This window comes from Poromitra crassiceps (assembly GCF_964638095.1).
Source record: "Poromitra crassiceps genome assembly, chromosome: 20".
NCBI classification, from domain to species: Eukaryota; Metazoa; Chordata; class Actinopteri; order Beryciformes; family Melamphaidae; genus Poromitra; species Poromitra crassiceps.
The window spans coordinates 26,769,508-26,777,007 of NC_139637.1; the positions used below are offsets into that span (position 1 = coordinate 26,769,508).

The window sequence follows — 7,500 nt, forward strand, 5'->3', positions numbered from 1 at the left end:
CTAGCTAGCAGGCCAGCAGCATGCTAACTAACTTAGCAGTGCTAGCTAGCAGGCCAGAAGCATGCTAACTAACTTAGCAGTGCTAGCTAGCAGGCCAGCAGCCTGCTAACTAACTTAGCAGTGCTAGCTAGCTAGTCTCTTAGAACAGACGAGTTGGCTTCCGCAATTTTCAAATGCTTCCCTTCCGCCATACCGTCTGTACTTCGTGGGGGAGAATCATGCACCAACCGGAATGGGAAGCAGAAAGGCGGGTCTTCCGCTCATTAGTCCAATCAGAATCCAATATGCCGGCAGAAAGGCGGGTCTTCCGCTCATTAGTCCAATCAGAATCCAATATGCGCATTCGCGTGTCGTGATTGGTCGGATTCCGTAGAACTTCCTTCCAGTCTGAAGGTTTTTTTCCCAACTTCCTTGTGCATGTTCTGGGGGTGTAACATACAGACTGTATATAGCTGCATTCGCCGGATGTAGATGATACAGTCTGTTTTAAGAGACTACTATCTAGCAGGCTTGCAGGTTAACGTAATGTCCACATGCCTGTGCTGAATGTAGAATGCATTTCTATGGCTCGGATCGAGTGGTTATATGACAGTTTTATCTGACACAGCATCCAACCAAACAACAACTCAACAAAATAGGCTACTGCCAAACCACGCTGCTTTTACCAGATGTTTTAGGGTTGCCAACATTACATCCCATGAAAACAGGACAGGATGGAACGGAGCACCCTCATAGTATAGCCCACTGAGATATACATTATGAATGGAGAGAGTGACTCCACCTCCTCTCACAGCGCGCTGCAGAATGTCAACAATATGGCGGCGGTGGGCGTGCCCGTACGTGAGTTACAGCAGTCGAATAAGGTCTATTGGCTATTCAACGATCAGCTGCTTAAACTTTTAACTGATGGAAGAAAACTAAAGGTAAGAATAGGCTATTTATAATAGGTTATTTACATGTGGCCTTCATCTGAAGCACTTGCCACTTCCAGTGATGAGAGCATTATATCCACCGTTTATTTTTTATATTTTTTGATGACTCTTTGATGACTTTCATCTTTTCGTGCATATTCCCTTTACACGGGACACATGACGTCCCGTCCCGTACGGGACAAACCACTTTTGATCCAAATACGGGGGTGTCCCGGCTAATACTGGACAGTTGGCAACCCTACCCGCTTTCAAACATGGCTCTTGTTTACATCCAGGCATTATACAAGGAAAGGGTCCTTGGCATTAGAGAGAGGCTTTCTTTTTGACTTTTCAATAAAACCTCTAAAATCTCTTTTTAATCCAAGAGACTTGAATAATATCCCAACAAATAAAATACTAAGAGCTTTTTCTGTGGGGTGTCAGGAGGCTAGCAGCGTGTATAAATGAATGAACTGTGTTTTGTTGTTTTCCTCCTCAGGTTCCAAGTGAACAAGAAGTCCAAGCTGTGGAGAGACTCCTTTCTAGTCGAGAGAGGGTAAACACTGACTTCTGTAAAAACATATATAAATATATATGATTATTAGGGGGGGCTGGAACCCCTATTGTATTAGCTATGTTTTCTTCTTCTTCTTCTTCTTCTTCTTCTTCTTCTTCTTCTTCTTCTTCTTCTTCTTCTTCTTCTTCTTCTTCTTCTTCTTCTTCTTCTATAAAACTGTGTATATAGAAACCCTAAGGCCCACACTAACCACATTTTGCACCTACTGTAGGCTAGAAAACTCACCCACTACTCAGAAACAAAAAATCACACCAATCTACCAAAGTTTGGCGATATTACCAACACCTCATTTCCTGTTTTCTAACCATCCATACCACTGGGCCAATCCCTGAAATTTGGCCCAATGACAGATATGACAGATATTCAAGCCCCTTCGGGGGCAATAGGCTTGAACACCTGGTATTGCCGCTTGCGGCTATATTTATGATGATTATTACTACAATGGTAAATACATGTCAAGCTTTACTACAACCTATATTATAACCTAAGAGGGTAAATGGTGCTATTATTATTACTACAGCTAATATAATATAACCTGTACCACTTTAACAGAATAGCCTGTTATGACCTGTTATAACCTCAACACCAGTGTTGAAATCCCACCCTGCTCCTGATTGGTCAAGGAAGCTGCATTTTGATTGGTGTTGTTGTAACAGGAGCGAGTGTGGTTATACGCCTACAGTAACAGGCAGGCTGTGTTGTGATTGGCACATTAAGGTGAAGTTACGCTCTGATTGGCCCGTCAACAGGAAGCTGCTGCACCAGCGTGTGGAGGGGAAGGAAGTGTCCCAGGAGGAGAACTTCCTGCCTAAACACCAACGAGTAAAAGACCTGTGTCAGCGAGCCGAGTACCAGACGCCCTGTCAGCAGAGCGGACAGGTACGACCACGACAAGCACACAAATCATCTGTATACAAGTATGGACGAGCCACCGTGACGTCACCCATTGGTCCAGTGATCAGCGAGCTGCGCGATCACTGGACAGGCGACCTGTCAATCACGCCCCAAAACATAGTCTGCTTTATGCTCTAAATGGGAGCATAATTGACTAAATGAACATCATACTGTATCCAACTTATTTGTAACTGCCATGATGCGTATGGGTGCTTCTTCTGGTGTGATCCTCCCAGCCTTGTTGCTGACAGCTTGACACCCGTCTGTAATCTCTCAAAGCTGCAGGCGAACGAAGCAAATCACTAATCAGCTCCAGCTTGGCAAAAAGCTTGTCGATAAATATCCCTTTAAGAGCGCAGTGCATTCATGGGTAATCGCCTACTGTGGCTAATATTAGCGGCTAGCTAGCTCTGTTACATGGCAGTAAAACGCCACTGAAAGACCAAATTGATATAACTCTTAACCATTTCAAGTAACACTGTTTCCATACAGACCCCCAGTGTTGGTTAGTTGTTTATAACGTGACTATATTTATGAAGTTTATAACGTCCTCCGGTTTCCGGTTTATAGTTCGGGTACAGCCAAAGAGTATAACAAAGGAAATGGCAAACTGCAACAATCAAGTCGCGTTAAACCGGACCTTGTACCAGTTTGTGTGTGTGTGTGCGTGCGTGCTTGCTTGCATGCATGTATGTGTGTGCGTGCTTGCATGCATGTATGTGTGTGTGCGTGCTTGCGTGTGTGTGTGTGTGTGTGTGTGTGTGTGTGTGTCAGACCCACAGAATACAGATAGGAAATGAGCTTTGAAAAGCAGAAATCTCAGCAGCTGCAGATCAAGTCATCATTGAGTCATATGGATCCAAAATCACACCCAGGTGTTGAAGTAACTTAGCGCTGCAGGTTTAGTACATAAGCAACTACGGACCCACACAGTTTAGCCATTGAGCTTCGTGAACAAGTACAAGTCACGCCGATTCCACTGGTGCAACAAACAACAAACCGCGTTGACATCCGTTGCTCGGTTGTGGAGGTAGACGTGTTTGAACGCGTTAGCAAGTTTAGCGAGCCAATCAGCTAATCCAGTGTGTTGCGTGTCGCGTTGACGACATTGCAGCAGCTTTAGGTCGCCGCTCTCTCCATTCACTCTCGACCTCGCTCGACCGCCGAATTGCGCTCTCTCTCTCGCTCGCTTGTGGAGCTGGGGCGAGGGGCTTAGGCTACAAACGGACGCACACGCGCCACATAGTAGAAGTGGCTGCACTGCTTAATAATAGACGCTTTTCACGGGGGCCATTTTGTGTCGAAAAGGCAGGGTAAACACAGGCGAAAGCAAAACTCTAATGAGGGTTTCAAATTTCCAATCATGGAAGTTGGAAACTGTCATTAGTGTTTTGCTTGCACCTGTGTTTACCCTGCCTTTCTGACACAAAATGGCCCCCGTGAGAAGGGTCTATTTTATTATCACAGATCTATAGAGTGCCTCAGGAATTAGTCTTAAAAACCGCTTCATACAGGACTGTCCCATACCAGCTTCATACAGGACTGTCCCAGACAGACCAGCTTCATACAGGACTGTCCAATACCAGCTTCATGCAGGACTGTCCCAGACAGACCAGCTTCATACAGGACTGTCCCAGACCAGCTTCATACAGGACTGTCCCAGACCAGCTTCATACAGGACTGTCCCAGACCAGCTTCATACAGGACTGTCCCAGACCAGCTTCATACAGGACTGTCCCAGACCAGCTTCATACAGGACGTATGAAGGAAGAAGGCGTGAACTGACAGATACTTGGACAATGGCTGCCCTGTAAGAAGAAGCAGTGACCAGAGGGAACATAGCAGAACAGAAGAACCCTGTCAGAGAGATGAGAAGCAGATGTGATGTCTGCAGTCCAGACACACACACACACACCCACACACACACACACAGACACACACGACAACCACAAGGACCTGAGGGAACACACACATTTGATTGGATTTTTATTAGGCTCTCTTGTAGCCCAACTGGGCTATTCTTCTAAGAGTCCTCAAACTGTGTGTGTGTGTGTGTGTGTGTGTGTGTGTGTGTGTGTGTGTGTGTGTGTGTGTGTGTGTGTGTGCGTGTGTGCATGCACGTGTAAAAGACTATGCACTTTGTTGTACAGTAGACTAACTTGTTTCACAATGCTGTGAATTATACATAGTTCCTGTATTTTGCCTTTTTAGGGGTCTTTTTGGCTCATTCAGTTACACAGATATTGTGATGTATTGTAGACATCATTGTATCGCAGAATCAATGTATCGTGATAGTATAATAATATGAGTTGCAAAGTGTCCTCCTTTTTGGTGTTATGGAAATGGCCACCCTAGTTCTTTCACTTTAGTACCGTCAAAACTGTTGTTAACCATTACTGTGTGTGTGTGTGTGTGTGTGTGTGCGTGTGCGTGTGCGTGTGTACACGTGCGTGCGTGTCTGTGTCTGTGTGTATGCGTGTGTGTGTGTGTGTGTGTGTGATTAGATTATTTATGGGCATCCGCAATATACGGCACAGACCCGAAAAGCACCGGAACAGATGACAATAACGATGTCAATGTTCTGATGCTAATGTAGCAGTTAAGCATGACAGGAAACAATGATGATAATGTCAATAATGTGAATGACAATGACGACGATGTTGATGACAATGATGATGACGATGTTGATGACGATGATGATGATGACTGTAACGGAACATAACTCAGCTCAAGCATTTCACCATGTGTACTTCTACATCCGTGTGACAATAAACATTTTGTATCTTGTGTGTGTGTGTGTGTGTGTAGAAGTGGCAGTGTGTGGAGGACCCCACAGGGAAGCTGCGGCTATTCAAATGTAAGAGTGAAGGAGGAGGAGGACCCAAGATGCCGCAAAGAGGCGTGGCCAGCCGGCATCGTCCAATCAGCATGCAGAGGGGCGTGTCAGGTCGGCAGCGTCCAATCAGCATGCAGAGGGGCGTGTCAGGTCGGCAGCGTCCAATCAGCATCAAGTCTCAGCTGTACCAGCGCGGCTCTGAGGCATGTGACTGCGACCGCCGACCTCTGGACCTCAGACCCTTCAATAAGAAGCCTTTCTTCCCCAAGAAGAGTGAGTGACAGCACAACACACACTCATGACAGCACAACACACACTCATGACAGCACAACACACACTCATGACAGCACAACACACACTCATGACAGCACAACACACACTCATGACAGCACAACACACACTCATGACAGCACAACACACACTCGTGTGCGATTAGTGGACGACCCGCTCTACCTCCTGAGCTACAGACGCCCCATCTTGTGATGTCATCAGTGAGTGACGTCATCAGTGATGCAAAGTTAAGCAATTGTGCGCTGCGCATGCCATTAGAGCAGGCCACGCCATGCAGCGGACTGCACAGCCAGATCGGCGAGCTGCAGGGCGGGCGAGCCCGTGCAGCGGGCGAGCCTAGGAATCGAGCGTGCCTAGTAATAATAAACTTTATTTATATAGGACCTTTCATAACATAAGATGAGATATTGAAATACCATTTGAATACAAGCTAACGTCCTGCTGCTATGTGTAAGAAGTTCAACTTTTTTCCCTCTGTGTGTGTGTGCGCGCGCGCGTGTGTGTGTGTGTGTGTGTGTGTGTGTGTGTGTGTGTGTCAGAGTTCAAAGCCCTGAAGAGCTACTCCAGGAACCGCTTCAGCCGCTCCATATCCAATACCACCGGTTACCCCGGCAACCGCAGCCTGGTGGTCGTGGATGGGGCCTGGGGAGAGCCAATCACAGACGAGTCTGAGGACGACTTCAGTGGAATGGGAGGAGTCCCAAACGTCCTGGCCCCGCCCAACTCCATCAAAGTCACACACAGGTCAGTGTGTCGTTGACCTTTCCTAAGCCCCGCCCCTTTTCACTCTATGGGAGGACCCAGAGTCATATAGATATAAGAGTTACGTCATCTCCATTCACTCCAGTAGACCAGGGTTTTTTTTTACCTCACAATAGTTATCAGAAGTACAGTAAGGTTCTAGATTAACCCATTGATACCTGATGCAGCATTTGTGTGTGTATCCCTTTAAGACCACGAAGCGCGTTAACGCGCTTCGTGGTCTTAAAGGGATACACACACAAATGAGGGATATACACGCAAATGCTGCATCAGGTATCAATGGGTTAAGCAGCGCTGTACAGTTGCAGCAGAATAGACTGTTTCTGATGTACTTTGAAAGTACATCAGAAGGTCAGTTTCACTAGCCTCTGCCTACATTACAGAGAGTCATGGACTTCTGGATTAAATCATATAAAAAATATAAATATTCTTATAGTTGGGTCTTAGAGTCTCTGTGGCTCTAATGTGGACTAAATAGAGTACCACAGGAAGTAGCACTTCGGACTCCTACGTGTAAAAGGCAATGGGATTCTTATAAGAAAAGTTAATGAAAAAGTTTGTGTTCAGCAAGATCATCTTCACCAACGTGGACCCCCTTTATGACTTTTGAAGCGTAAATGTGTTTTTCTTTGCTTTTCTTCACCACAGACCTGATTTCATGCATTTAACTCAAATTCCCATAACAAAAATCCCATAGAAAGCCCACATCCGGGTTAGGCACTTATTTCCCCATACACAATGTCTATGGGGAAATAAATGGCAGATGAAATCTCTTGGTGTGAATGCCTAACCCGGAAGTGGGCGTGACTTTGGCTCTCTATTGCCTTTTACACGTAGGAACCAGCCTTCCGGGGTAACCCTACAAAAAGACGTCATCCCTGCTCGACTAGGAGTCGTTGATATGAAAAAGAGTGCATTATGTGGCACATCCCGTTAGTCTTGCCTGGCTGTCTCTACCTGTGTACCTTCCTTTCTTCTCTGCTCTCCTCTCCTGTCTTCTTGTCTCTTTTTTCTGTCCTCTCCTCAAATGTCCACTTACCTTCTGTCCTTCATGGACATCACACCAGCTTGTTTTGTTTTGCTCCCTCGACTTGAAAATAACGGCCTGTGAACTTTGATTGATTTTGAGTGACTCAGCGAGCTGCCCAATGAACACCAAGCCACACCTACATGCATGACACTGATTGGCAGTGTTGGGGAGGAGCAGTGAACTACATTTTGCAGTAGCT

The 7,500-nt window shown here is 46.0% G+C and overlaps 1 pseudogene across 1 annotated transcript in view; it reads left to right on the top strand.

Moving 5' to 3' along the window:
• LOC310794991 (extracellular sulfatase Sulf-2-like) overlaps positions 1-7,500 on the top strand; it is a 38,782-nt pseudogene that overhangs the window by 24,355 nt on the left and 6,927 nt on the right. The window contains exons 10-13 of the transcript in view: positions 1,411-1,467; positions 2,238-2,367; positions 5,191-5,491; positions 6,049-6,253. The product of the transcript in view is annotated as an extracellular sulfatase Sulf-2-like (transcript). The remainder of the gene's footprint in view (positions 1-1,410; positions 1,468-2,237; positions 2,368-5,190; positions 5,492-6,048; positions 6,254-7,500) is intronic.